The sequence below is a fragment of the Panulirus ornatus genome, chromosome 37 (genome assembly GCF_036320965.1).
Source record: "Panulirus ornatus isolate Po-2019 chromosome 37, ASM3632096v1, whole genome shotgun sequence".
In the NCBI taxonomy this organism is placed as follows: Eukaryota; Metazoa; Arthropoda; class Malacostraca; order Decapoda; family Palinuridae; genus Panulirus; species Panulirus ornatus.
Genome location: NC_092260.1, coordinates 16,518,118 through 16,533,753, shown reverse-complemented (window position 1 = coordinate 16,533,753; position 15,636 = coordinate 16,518,118). Strand labels below are relative to the sequence as shown.

The window sequence follows — 15,636 nt, the reverse complement described above, 5'->3', positions numbered from 1 at the left end:
TAAACGAAGGAAAACAGATTAGATCGACCTTGTGTATTTTGGCTCGTTCAGTGTAAAAATGAGGAACCAATTCTTTGTATTCTGTTCTCTCGCAGCGTCAGCCTCCCAGTTTACCTCTATCAAATTTGTAGTCGTAGGTTCCTGGAAATACTTGTAACTAGTTGGCCGATCCTGTGTGTAATAGTCTGAGAAAATGTCTCACTGTGTGAAGGGTGTGTAGCTTCGGACAAGTCCAGCATACCATGGGATGTTTATAGTGAACTGATGATTCATGCCGCCCCCGCCCACTGGTTCCCGAGGCTGGTAATTACCTCACACTGCTCCTCATTAAACCGCAACCAAGCATTGCAGCTGTTATTCTTATTAACCGTCTGGTACAGATAGACTTCAACTGATAAGGGTAAGTAAATGATGCTGGGTGAAATCTGCCAAGGCGGAGTGATTACAGCTTACGTGAAGTTGGTTCTCACAGTACTGCCTCAATTGACTGCTTCCCTCCCCTGCTCTGCTGCTGTTGATGTACCTCTCCGCCCGTTCCCGGTGTAACGTAAACAGACATAATGATGTTCTTACGTTCGGAACGGGTAGAGCTGTTACAGATTACCGCCCTTTACGACAAATCATACTTTTGAGTTGGATCCTATTATGATCACGGCAAGCAGCTTCCGTCTGTCCACCCTTGGCCTGGGGAAAGTAACGTGTAGAACCCACGGTGCAACTCAGCAACCATCCACACACACCATGTCACCGACGCTAACATCCTCCCATGACCGATTAGCAGTTGCCAACCTCCAGCCTTTGATTAGCAACACTGCCGCCTGGCCGCACCCCGAACGTCGGGTCACAGAGTTTCACAAGCGTTTAGCCCTGAGGTTGACTTTTACTGACCCACAGTGTGCAAGGCAATGAACTGTTGCCAGCCAACATACTCTTCACATTCAAAACTAATATGATGCTCTCTGGTTGCCCATCACAGACTGTGAGCACATGTTTATAGATTTTCAAACAGTGCTGTCAGGGGTGAGGGATGGAACTTTTTACGTGCTTTTAGTTATTACTGTTTGAAAGCTTTACCGGCGCCTGAATATTCTAAACTTCTTAGTATATAAATGAAGCTTTCTGAAGGCATGTATATTGATGTACTCAATGGCCATCTTCAACAAAGGTGCAATTCAAAATCCTAAAGCTTAGTTCCCACTTACCTAACATGATGAGTGTATCTGTACGTTGATTTCTCATCTAATATGATCGAAATGTAATTTATATTTTCCCCCTCTATATACAAAGCTTACCTTGCGCTTTCAGGTGGGCGACAGCTACTTGTTTACTTTCTGAAAGGGCTACGGGTGGGGAAGATGTACAACAAATGAAGTTCCAGCTATATAAAGAGAAGGGAATAAATCATTGGAGGGACGACAGTTATATGGAGATTGAACAACAGTGATACAAAAAATGAACTGAATAATGCGTCCGGACTTCAACAATCCAGCAATGAATCTCGGATTTTGAAAAAAAAAAAATGACCGCAAAAGTAGTCACGAGAGCAGGAAAGAACAGAAACATAATCAGAAACACGATAAGCAGGATGGCTAGAAATGGCAGCTGGGTCGTTTATAAGGGTGGAGCCTTGGACCGGATGATTCAAGATGAACCAAGATGCACAACCCTCGGATGTTTACAATAATCCATGCGAGGGCGAAGCATAATACTCTAGTTACCGAGGAACAACTGGAAAAGGGGAATGGGACGAACATGTAAATGTAAGTTTTTATATAGGGACAAATGAGCAAGTTCACTTTAGGTAATATTGTGATTCATGGTCAATTCTAAAATTCTGGCGTAAATAGAAAGTAAAAGTAAGATGTAGTGATGATGGATTTTTTTTTTTTCTAACGTCAGTCATCCGGCTGCACACACAAAAAAGTGGGAAAACTAGATTTAGGAATACAGCCAAATAAGATACACCTAAATCTGGAAATTATGTGAAGTCAAAGTCCGCCCAAGTTTTAGAGATGAGCAGGACAAGAAGAAAGGAATCACCAAATTTCAGAGTCTAATTTTTTTTCGGTGAGGAAAGAACGGAAATCTGCCCAAGGATTGGCTGCTGTGAAACCTAGTGGTCGTACCTGATACCATATAAGTTCAGGGAGATCGAGTTCATGGATTGTCCATGACACTTTCTAAGGCTATAGATGACTTGAGGTGATAGGTGGTAGCCTGCAGTCATTATAAAAACGACAGTCATTATGAAAGCGAAGTTGTCAACCTTTAAGGAATGGGCTGCATAAACGTTTGTAAGTCTGCAGAAGGAAGGGATAAGAGAAGTGGGATGATGAACATTTGAAAAACCTCTACACGTCTGGGAGCAACTCTTGAATACAGTCAACTGAACCAGAGTAGGAATGCCGCCCGAAGTAGAGTCTAGTTTGATGGGGTCCTTCTTGTGTTGAAAATGAGGCAAAAGATTGTGATCATAAAATCAAGCTTTAAGCAATAAGGACTCTTGAAGCCAGGTTAAGAGTTGAATCCTTTGAAAATGTAACTAAGATTAGCACTGCCTTCAGAAGTAGCACTAGGAGGACAAGGACGTGGTAGACTTGGAAAGGTAAGATGAACGTCAAGAATCCTTTACTACCTGACGGAGTGAGAAGGGACTATATTTTGAGGCAAAAATACATTGGTTTTCAGTCGTGTGTTTTGAATAGTTTTGATTGACGATACATGCCCTCAAGTGTCTGAACTGGGGTTAAATTTCCGATGTTTGTGTAGCATTACTGCGTTTTGTGGCCTTGACGTGTACAGACTGGTGTCTCGAGTTGGCTGTTTTGTTTCTCTTCATCTCTTTTAGACGACACCTCGGAGGAATAATTCATTTTCAGGATACGTAGTCACCGATGACATTTGTCTCGCAAACCGGCAGCGATAAGCACTAGCGGTTACCTTCAGCCAAACTTTATTGCTTCATTACCATTATCTCCTACTGCTGGTGACAAATCAATAAACCTTGAGCTTCACCAGACCTGAATGTGCTCATAAATCATCTGACAAAATGGTCAAGCAGTGACGCTGGTTTGTTTACAAATTATCTCGTCTGTTTGTCTTGCCAGACACGCAGACACCAGGCTGGCTCATGGACGTTACGCACGAGTCCTTACATGAAAAGGGGAAATATGCTTCATATTTAGTTTATGATATAATCAACAATGCATATGTGACGTGGTACGACGCGAGTTGTGGCCAGCTACTTCCCGCCTCAGCTGTGCGACACCACAACGATGGACCCAAACACAATCCAGTCATCCTTGCCGCACACTTCATCTGTGATGGTTCCGGTAAGAACGGTCGCTACCTGTACAGCATGCACTACCTCCTCGTTGCCATGTGTCACTGGGTTCTGGTCTGGCTCCTAGGGCCGCCGTCACCACCAGCTGGTGCCGTTAACACCAACTCAACTGTAAGGTTTATGTTTGTGATGGCCTTTGGAGGGAGTGCGGAGGCCAAAGCAGGAGGCGCCAGTACCTTCACTTTCAGGTCATAAATTCCATGTAAATTGGTGTCTGACGCATGATGAAGTCATGTGTGTGAAGCTGACAATGAAGGCTATGGTACATCTTTATTCATCACCACAACATTCGGGGCTATAGTAACACGACATCCTAAATGTGAACGGCTTAAACATGGGTAAATACAGCGATCACTAAATGATGTCAGGGTGAGGTCCGCTGGTTCTCACATGTCGGCCGTCCGAGTGGTGACACGTGGGGGCGGAGATATTTTATCCCAGGATTTACATACGTAGGCATTGCTTTCCTCAATTACAGCGAATCGAACGTGATATGTGAAAAAACAAAACGAGTGGGCAAAATGATTGTGGTCTGTGTAGCCAGATAAATCTTATGTATATACTTAGCAAAGCTTATATATACTTAGCAAAGCTTATATATACCATGAATATTCAAACGGTCTCATTCATACTGGAAAGAAACTTGGTCGGGAGGTGGGTGGCGTCGCGTCTCGCTGCGTGCGGGGCCTCACACTGATGGTTGATATTTACTTCATATTATCCTTTACGTTTGCCAAGAGCTAAGGGATTTCAGTTTATACCTGATTTTCATTGGAAAAGTAACTTATATTTCACAACACTTTATAAGGCAACAGGGTTAAGTTAAAAACGATAAATACTTTTACCCCAGAAAACTATTTCCAGTAATAAATTCAGAAAATACATTTATATTTCTCGATTTAATTACAGACTTTGATTATGTAGGTTTTACTTAGGAGAAAACAAAATAAACACGTTTGCCTGCCTGATGTCAAGCGAGATTCCTGCGTAATAACGGGCAATGAAACCCCTTTGGTGCCCGAACCAGCCACCACGGGACTGCTACGTACGTACACATGCCACCCGGTGATGCTGTCCAGCCTGCCTTCTCTCCTGCCAAGGGAAATGTGGTGTTAACTTTCCACCTCGCGAAACGATGACCGGAAAATTAATGGGTGGAATGGGGGACAAGCTGGAGATGTAGGGGTAATCACAATATTAGCTCCATGCTCAATGTACCGTTGGTGAGCAATGTGTCAAGTTTTTAAATACTTTCTGAACTATTCTCAATGCGTCATGACACTGCGTACATTTGAGTATCTGAAGTTAATGATAACAAAGGAAACCTTGAAATGCTACCTCAGGACGGCAAAGCACGTTGTTGTCACAGTGGTTGTGATTTTACAAGGCTGCAAGTCTTTAAAGTAGATTTTATAAATCTACACATGTGTGTGTCTAACTGTTTGTACAGAGCGGATTGAGAGTTTTGCACTAGTGGGTGAGAAACATCTTTGAACTTTCCCATTAGTTATGTTTTTAAACTCACGTATATTGCCAGCATTTAACATTTAGTCATATAACTTATTCTTGTTGTTCACTACTACCACTCTACTACTGAAGCTTTATCTTTACATCCTTTACAACAGGTTTCTTTAGTATTTTTCTGCTTTGCCTTTTAGTTAGCCCTGTCACCGCATATCACAATGAACGTAGTGAACGCCATCAAACTGACATAGAAAGGCTGTGATTAGGTCGCTCCTTACTCCATGCTGGGCGTATCAAGTGTCTGTAGCCTCTTTCTTTAGGTCAGCCATTAAATCAAGTACTTTTTTTGTTGCTTTGCTCTGGATCTTCTCAATTAGATCCTTGTGCTTCTTTAAGTGGACCTCCGTGGTGTAGAAGCTGGCGTTCCTGACTGTAGCGCACTCACAGGCTAGCCCGAGGTTCGAGCGTATCGGTTCAAATCCTAGTCGCGGTAGTCGATCCACAGTCAACGCAGCTGTTCATCCACCTGGGAAATGCAGCTTCACGCCATAAGCCTGAGGTTTATCACTAAACTATACATACCAATCTGCCGTAAACACAGACTAGTTCTTCCTGAGATTTGGCGAAAATATCCAGCGGCTTATCATGGAGAATGCTGTCTCTCACCGCATGCAAAGTTTTCCCCGAGGCACTTACTTGATGGTCCACAACGTTCAGTACCTGGCTGACCAACAAAATTCTGAGGACGGGCTACGAGTCCTCTGGCTACACCATCAGAACACGCGAGTTCGTTCACAAACTTCAGGGTCAAACCACTTCCTGTGATGTTTAATGTCAGCTCTGGCCCTTTAACCGCAACAGTAGGAAGATAATTTAAAGGAAACAAATACACGAAATTATTCTGCGTACTTCAGTTATTATATATATATATATATATATATATATATATATATATATATATATATATATATATATATATATATTTCGATTACACCCACGCATGAAGAAGCTAACGGGTTATATGTTCTTAACAGTCACCGTCTTTCAAAAATGCTCGGATAAGAATGTAACTACCATACTTAACTCTTAGTCAAGGTAAGTATTCTCGTTATTGTTGTCGTTGAAAAACAATTATCCATGGTTAGCTAGTGTGCAAAGGTGTGGTACATACCACGGATGTCTACAGGTATGGTACACACTACAGACTACAGGTATGGTACACACCACGGACGTCTATAGGTATGGCACACAACATGGACGTCTACAGGTATGGCACACAACATGGACGTCTACAGGTATGGTACACACCACGGACGTCAGCAGGTATGGTACACAACACGGACGTCAACAGGTATGGTACACACCACGGACGTCTACAGGTGTGGTACACACCACGGACGTCTACAGGTATGGCACACAACATGGACGTCTACAGGTATGGTACACACCACGGACGTCAGCAGGTATGGTACACATCACGGACGTCAACAGGTATGGTGCACACCACGGACGTCTACAGGTATGGTACACACCACGGACGTCAGCAGGTATGGTACACATCACGGACGTCAACAGGTATGGTGCATACCACGGACGTCTACAGGTATGGTACACACCACGGACGTCTACAGGTATGGTACACATCACGGACGTCTACAGGTATGGTACACGCCATGGACGTCTACAGGTATGACACACAACATGGACATCTACAGGTATGGTACACACCACAGACATATACAGGTACTATACACATCATGGATGTCTGAAAGTACGGTACACATCAAGGACATCCACAAAGGTATGGTGCACATCACGAACGTCCACACACGTATGGTACACATCTAGGACGCCCACATATATATAGTGCACACCAGGATGTCCACACGGGTACGGTACACACCATGAATGTCGACACAGATGTGGTACGTATTACGAACGTCTGTCTAATCATAACACTACGCTTCCGAACGATGGACGCAGCTGACTTCCTAGGCGATGCGGGAGCCTCAGAAAAGGAATCCTGGAATTGGAAGATTCACGACATATGCCTAATAACATAGTCGTTACTTCACAGGTTAATACAGTCTTATTTGTATGTGACTGAATATGGAGCCAAAATTACAATATCAGATACAGTTTCATTATCTTGGACGTGAAAACCATACTGCTGTGTTGTGATCTTTCTGTTGGCAATACTGCGTGAAATGACAGCCTGAACCAATCAGGAAACAAAGAGACATGTGTATAGTCGATGCGTTGTATAATACAACGAGGCTTTAGTTCCATCTAGAGTGAGAGGATAGCAATGAAGTCTCATGGATAACTAGAGTGATACTGTATGTTGTGCAGCATACCATGTCTGGCACAGTGATTATCTAATTAGGTTAATTTCCGGGACGTGGCTTTCTTACTCACCCTTCCAACCCCATCCCTCACCCTCTTTCTCACTAACTACAAAAAGCATGATTAAGCTCTCCCCCCTCCCCACCTCTCTCTCTCTCTCTCTCTCTCTCTCTCTCTCTCTCTCTCTCTCTCTCTCTCTCTCTCTCTCCAAACAGAATCATTAAATACCACAGAGTATTTAGATCGAGGCTGAAACGATATTTCTAAAGCATATACGTTGCACGTGAGAGCAGGCCGACTGAACAATACGAAGATGTCTCTTAATTATAACATTAAATCCCCAGCAGAATAGGCAACATCCGAACGTGGGCCGTCACCTCCAACCAAGACAGACAAAGCAGAGATCCGAGTCATGACAGGTTTGAAAATCAAGCCACACAATACGCCAAGCACATTTTCCACCACCATCATTCATCTACCATTACTACCGCCAAGCTTCTACATACCATAAATCTATATAAGGAAAATATGGTGACTTAGCTTTTCGTCTATATATGCGTGATACTATCAGTCCATTCGTAATGACACCTGCTGTGAGCGCCCAACAACCCTCCAGCATAATGGAAAAATTGTCACCTCTGCCTCCTAAATGACACTTGACCTTACGATATATATATATATATATATATATTATATATATATATATATATATATATATATATATATATATATATATATATATATATATATATATATATATATATAAAGCACTGTTCACAGACAAAAGTCCAAATTAGGATATAGGGTTAATGAGAAAGACAAATAAGGTGAGAAAGGGACATATGTTTTAAGGATTTTGAGTTCTAAGGAGGGAAATCTGCTTCTCAAGAAGGGAAAGAAAAGAGGATGTAGAGACTTCCTAAAACGTCACGTGTCGGAAAGGAACAGATATCATAGCGGTCCATCTTTAAGTAGCTAACGGCCACACAGCAACGATGTAACTCAGTATCAAGTGGTCTTGATAATGATGGAGGCTCACAAGCAGCCAGCTCTCTCCAGTAAAAACCAAAGAACTAATGTATAGGATGGGAAAAGTTACTCAGCATTGCAATGTATGTTGAGCGAGTCACGGCAAGTCAAGTTGGTAAGTCGGACCGTTTTTAGTCTCGAACCTGTCTTGTACGTATGCAGAGCTAAAGCCTCCCCGGACGCAAGAACAGCACCTTGTCTAAAAACAAACAAACCAATTCTTTGTGTTATCGAAGCAAATGACTGATCAGACGAAAAGATTTTACGGCATCAGAAGAGGGCATACAAAGTTTCCATAAAGGAGAGTTAGCAAGTTGTATGATACGCGGTTCCTAAGGTTAGATGATACAGTGATACTCAATATGTTCAACTATGTTGAGGGGTGGATCTACAGAATCATCGAAGGAGGCAGGACAGCTGTGAGGAGTATTTAAAAGAGACGGAACATAAATAAGAGTTTGAAGGCATTACACTTGACCAGAGGACTGTAGTCAACATGCGAATGCCTCGGTTCACTTGCTGGAGAGGAAATCTCCGCCAAAAAGGGATAAAAGAAAAATGAAGTACACATTTAGGAGAACCTTGAGAGATCAGAGAAGGGTGCGTCATGGCACTTGAGGTTAAACATAGATGCAGGGCAGCCCCCTAGTCCCGTCAGCAGACGTAACACTTCACGTTATACTGTCAGGTGCAGCAATCATCTTGACGGCTTTAACCTGAGACACTTGACCTCATACACAGACTCAAGTATTGCTATGGAGACACCCTGACACAGAAGCTTGGGAGGCTCATATACTCCAGTGTAATATACCGTGTGCCACGTTTCCCCCCCTCTTGCTGCACAATAAAGCGTGGCGAGTTCTTTTTTACCTTTGACTTATCGTCGTGCCAGACATCATAACATACCTAACTACGATGATAAGTCCGCCAGGGAGGCGAGCCACAGTTTAGTTCTGCTTATGATCAAGGAATGGAGAAACAGTCAAGCCCTGATCAAATCGGTTACTCGTAAATCCTTCATTTTACTAATCCCGAAGGCAGCCCGCTACCTAGTACGACTGTATAACTATCGCATATCAGTATAACTGGTGTAGATCATGACACGTACATAGTGACTAGCCGTACGTAGTGCCGAAAGCAATTGTATATCAGGAGTGAGGTGGCCGGGACAATACTTTGTTCAGATTATACACAGTTGACGTGCACAATGCTTATTTTGGCTTCATGGCAATCAAACGGTGGACACCCAACACGTATATATGTATATACATATATATATATATATATATATATATATATATATATATATATATATATATATATATATATATATATATATATATCCCTGGGGATAGGGGAGAAAGAATACTTCCCACGTATTCCCTGCGTGTCGTAGAAGGCGACTAAAAGGGGAGGGAGCGGGGGGCTGGAAATCCTCCCCTCTCGTTTTTTTTTTTTTTGATTTTCCAAAAGAAGGAACAGAGAACGAGGCCAGGTGAGGATATTCCCTCAGAGGCCCAGTCCTCTGTTCTTAACGCTACCTTGCTAACGCGGGAAATGGCGAATAGTATGAAAGAAAAGAATATATATATATATATATATATATATATATATATATATATATATATATATATATATATATATATATATACACAAACACCCAGTAACAACCTGCTTTATTACAACACCTAGTGCAGGCAACAACCTAGTCATGTCCTTGCATTAATTTGGAATGTCTGACGATAGTTCGAGTTTCTGTTGCAGAACTTTTCCCTTGGCCTAGCTGCAGGCCTTCTCGGTGCTTCAAGGGTATACATTTTATTCTTTGTTTTGCCACTGCTACCAGCACAGTTTCACTATTTCTGTATATCAGCGAGTTACAGCAGCACCCAAGGCCATACTCAGAACTCAAGTCTTACCTCATACGCGGCCTCTGACGTGAATTGAAGGCATGGTCACGTATAACCCTGAACACAACCTCACGCGCGGCACTTGAGGCTTTACAGTCGTCAGAGTTACCTCGGAAACGGCCTCGGGTGTGGCCTAGTATCAGATGGAATCTCGTTCCTATGGGCACGGCGGCCTTAAACACGGGGTCTCTGCCGTCATAGCAGTTATCTGGTCATTCTACCAAAGGAAGAGACTACGTCTTGCTTCACGACAATACTAGGCCAGCCTAGCATTGCCTTACCGTTGTCAACGAGATGATTAATGGACTGATGCATGTCGAGTCCAACACCACAGGGAAAGCTTTAGCATCCAGCTGATTTAGAGATGCACTTAAACCTACAAGTGTTGCTGTGTGGTAGGGGCTGCAACACACTCACCAGCAGGCGTAAACACGCTTGCCGGCGGTGCAATGAAGAGTTAAACAGAACTTGATAGACAACGTGGGCTCTTGACCAGTTCAAGTGAGTAGCCAGCCACAACACTACATACCAAATCAGCCATGAATAATATACGGTTAAGCAGCGACTGAAGTCCGAGCCTATCAAACAGGTCAGCCGTTGCGAAGTCATGAACAACGACCTTTTTACTAAGGCTCAGGTCAAGAGCACGTCATCACACTCAAGGGTTCGCACTGTCGTACTTAACTTCGTACCGTCGTACTCAAGGTTTGCCTTCCTCGTATGCCACGAAAAAATATGCACACACACACACACACACACACAACAATCTTCTGTCTGAGAACGATTATCGTGTAAAAAGACCATCATGAAAGCGCCTTGGCCACCATCTTGAAGCGGCGGGAGGAAGAGGCGAGGGGAAGGAAGGAAGACTGGAGGGGGGAGAGGGGGGGGGGGGAAGTTGACACAGATTCCTGAACACGTCCGTGGGAGCTGAAGGGTGATGGTCAAGCGCACATACATATTATAGGAGACACACGTCCATGCACGCACACACACACACACACACACACACACACACACACACACACAGGGCATGTGTGTAAGACTCCCTCCCAATAAAAAAGAATAATCACACACACATGATCCCGCACCACAACCACATGAGCACGTCTGAGATCGCACAAGTTGCTGAAACAGACCTATTCTAACCGCTGCGAATATCTTCAATAACCTTTAAATTCGTTGTGAGACTGTCTGTATGTAACCCTCTCCTCTTCTTATAGTCGTCCTCTTGTTTTATTGTACGTAATTTCTCTCCATTTTCCGTCTTTGTCTACAATTTATTCAATATTATCTTTACCACGATTATTTCCATTACCATTGTATTCGCTGCGTCCATACATACACAGAAGCGACACACTCCTCCACACACAAACAAACAGGCTATAAGCATACGTATTCCCATGTCTGTACATTTACAACTATAGAAATATGACACACACAAAATCAGTACAGCCAAGCGCTTATACACAAGCAAAACCCCTAAATATACACAAGGATGAAAAATACACTTTGATACGTTCAAGATGTAGGCAAGTGGCGACCTTCATCATGACTGCCCTGAAGAAGGCCGGCGTGTGGAGGGCAGTAGGCGGGCCTGGACACGATCGTGTGGGTGGGTGTGTAAGGAGGGCAGTGTAGTAGGGTGTATGTCGGCAGGGTAGTGCGCAGAGTGTGGGTGGTCGTGTAGCAAGGAACGTATAGATTTTCCTTGGCGTGGAAGCACGACAAAGTGCGGCCGTGAGGCGAGAGGAAAGGGAAGGTAACGCGCAGGCGTGTGGGCGGACTTATAGACGGGGTACCATGCTGGTGTTTGTGGGCGTCACACTCCCACCATGGGAGGACCTGTGGGAGGGACGAGATGGGCATCGTGACCTCTCTGCCACCTTATACCCGGCGGGAGGGCGGTCGCCCTGAACGCCTGCCCACAGACCACTTCCTGTGCTTGAGATATATTTGGTGACTGAAGAGCCAACATGAGGACACATCTTTTGTTACTGTGTTCCCTACCGGAAGGTCACTTCCCGAATCCTGCAGCTGATCCCTGATGAACTTTCAGCTGCCTGACTTCAAAACCATAAACATTTTTATTTTGATGGCCATTGGCGATCACTGGCGACCGCTGCCCTACTGAGGAACAAGCCGGGGTATAAACCTTTCTTAAAATCATACAGTCCAGAATGTCCTCGGTATCGTCTATTCGGAATGAATCACAATTTCAGATTATCCAACAAGTAGTATCCTAATCAAGAAAATTATAAACTAAAGCAAAAGCGCTCTAAACTACCTTTTTTTTTCTCTTGATCATAATCAACCACTCGTGTAAAAATCTGTGTGATTATCTTCTTAGGAAACTGCATCATTTTCAACATTTCCTCGTGTGGCTTCTGTTTACACAGGCAGATAATAGGCTGTATTTACATGTGGCTGAGAGCAGCAACGCTACACTATTACGTCACCTAGCACAATGTCACGTAATATCTCTCGGCTAGTTTCAACAATGGCAAAGAACAAACAAAATAACATCATGACTAATTTGTGTTTTTACAGATATGAGAGTTGTCAGATGTGCGAGAACCGACGAAAGAGAAACTTCCCTTTGGTCCATGTAGTAACTCGATTTCTTTCTTCTGAAATTAATCCTTAACAATTATCTTTTTTTCCTTGTCTGTCCATAAGAATGAAGGTGCACCTAACCAAGTGAATTCTTATACACCACTCAGAGTTCTAGCTTAACTCTGGACAGAGGTAACATGCTCAAGTTTCCGTTGACCCCACGCCAGCAATAGCGTACCCAAATGCCAGCGACAACAAACGTCCGCTGCTCTATGGAAATATCGTTCCTAGTTATCACAATAAAGATGCCACACTTCCTGATATACCAGGCTTCCGAGCTAAGGATTTTACAACAGAGCAGCACGACTTAACGTCAGGGATGCGGAGTGAAGGCTGCTCTTGACCTACCCCTGTGGGAGGCGCTGGGTGTCAAGGCAACGCCAGCGGCTTCCGGTCAACCTCACACCAAATATGCCTTCAGCTCGCGCTCGCTTACAATTCGTTATGCAAATTAGGTGTCCCCAGGTACGAATGCCTATTCAATCCGGACACCTGACTTATTTGTTAAAGATTCTTACCAAATCTGTATGCCACTGGTGACTTTCCTATACATTTTCGTCTGTTTTTATATGAAATCAAGTGGTGTACATACACCAGATGAATTTACATATAATCCGTATTCTATACATAGAATCTGGTGTGAACTAATTTCTATTGAGACTGGCTTAAATAAGTAGTAATGCACGTGCAAGTAATACATATTCTAATGTATAATTTATGGATGGATTGGGGGTGTGGAGGAGGTGGCGTGGGAGGGAGATCGGTTGCTGTGTGCAGATAATACGTCCCTGGTGGCAGACTCCCAGAGAGGAACTCCAGAATCTGTTGACAGAGTTTGGGAGAGTGTGCGAAAGGAGAACGGCAAGAGCAAATGTAAACAAAAAGGTTATAAGGTGCTGCAGGGATAGGAGACAATGGGTCGAGAACTTTTTTTTTTCATTTGGGTAGCGGATGAATATGATACTGAATTATGAGACTGTGAATGTAAACTGGATTCATGCTAGAAATTTGTATGACAGAGAAAGTCGAAGAAAAGGCCACATGAGTGTAAGACTCCTCGTAAAGGACAAAGAGGTAGTTACAGTGGGGACGGCTCTGACTGTACAGAAATTTGAGGCATATGTAACTGATCTACGAAAGCCTCATTTAGGGACCAAGTATGCCTAAATTTTCAATATTATAGTCGAAATAGACCAACAATACCGTGTAGCGGAAAAAAAACAAGCACACTCAGTAAACAAGTCGATAATTGTATGGGTTATATCATGGAAAATGTAGGTAATGCACCTGCACGTGAAACTTTCGTAGATTACCAACAGAGCCCCTGTAAATCTCTTTCCTATCATGGGAGTTTACCTTAATATTCCAATATTCGAGTAAAAGTATACCAGTCATATCAAAGATTAAGCACACTGCTGCCTGCCGACGAATATCAAGAGGCACAACACCGAGCGGCCAAGACCTTATCTTGCCACCACTACACCTACCAAGAAGTAGCCATTCCATGTCGGCACCGGACGTGGACCACTTTAATTTTGCTATATTTCAACTACATGTCTCAGCTGCTACGAGAGGTTTAATGGAGTTATCATAGGTTCTGTTATTTTTTACGTGTTTTTTTTATATTTTACAATTATCCCTTAGTTTCCCTGATATACATGACCATCACTATTACCGCTTTACTTAATATCGTCAAATAAATTATGGTGCTGAATATCATATACCGCTCTTCTTGTATTGTCAACACAACACTACCATTTCAAATCACTTGCTATCCAAGGCTAGTTTAGATGCGTAGCTAAACCGTCAATATACCAAAATTTATATGCGCCACATAAAATCATGAATGAATGCTTCTAACACCAAGGAACAAGCATCATATGCCCTGCGCTGTACATAAATCTGTTTCGTGAAGGCTGTGTCGTCATTCCCCTCCAACGAATGTTTTTTTTTTTTTTTTCAATATTTCCTCCAAAAAAATCCTTGGTAACATTGCATATAGGTGCAGCACGGAAAGTAAATCATTTTTCCCACTTTTTAATCCCCCATCAATTTCTCCACTCCTCATTCGAACATGATGCACCAAACTCTTCCCCGTCAGCCTCCAGAAAAGTAGGTAGTCTGAACTCTACATCAACTGACTCGCTCCGAAAACTTATGGATCGATCCTCTTTATCATTTCTCCTACTTTATCCCGAACGTACGATTTGGTGTTTCATTTCTCAGCCATTCCACTATTATACCTTTTAAATGAATCTAACAAAGTGAGGGGATTTAAAAATCAAGAAAAATGTACGGTCCAGAATTTCGAATATTGTACAAAAAATTAAAAAGTCTGGACTAGAATGAAGCAGACAAATTTACACGAACATTTCTCACCATATCCAGGAGGCTAGAGGACCCTTGAAAGTAAACAAGAACGTTTATATCGTTGTCTAGGTTGAGGCAAAAGTTAGGCAACCAACAATGGCCATGTAATGCACTGTGATCCACTCTCCTTCATTCATCACAAAGATATCGATGTGAATTTGTCGAACATAGCCAGGTCTGACTTGCTGAACACTTCACTGTAATATTTACGTGTCTTGGTCACGGCAAGAATTCCCAGCGATGATCGTGTGAAGCGAGGATGGACGATAACTGGAAGGAATTCATCGCACACCAGACGATAAAGTTCCAACGCTACCGAAGTTCATACCAAGAAGGTGAAAGTGAAGCACCGAAACTCAAGAAGCAGTCAACATTCAATTGAGTCATTAATTTACGCATATTTGGTAAGAGTAAAACGTTCAAAAAGTTAAAAGTAATAAAAGAAAAAACTAACCTGCCAATAACACAATAATAAACACATACATAAATGTAATCATCCTTTAAGAAAATTTCATTTTTTCCTGCCCGACTTACGCTCATAGTCACGGAACTTGACTC

At 42.8% G+C, this 15,636-nt stretch overlaps 1 protein-coding gene across 1 annotated transcript in view; it reads right to left on the bottom strand.

Annotated features, from left to right (window-relative positions):
- The window catches only part of LOC139760542 (uncharacterized), a 73,302-nt gene extending 58,196 nt beyond the window's left edge, over positions 1-15,106 (bottom strand). The window contains exon 1 of the mRNA XM_071683861.1: positions 15,088-15,106. The gene's annotated coding sequence lies outside the window, so the exon portion shown is untranslated. The remainder of the gene's footprint in view (positions 1-15,087) is intronic.
- Positions 15,107-15,636: the final 530 nt, after the last annotated feature.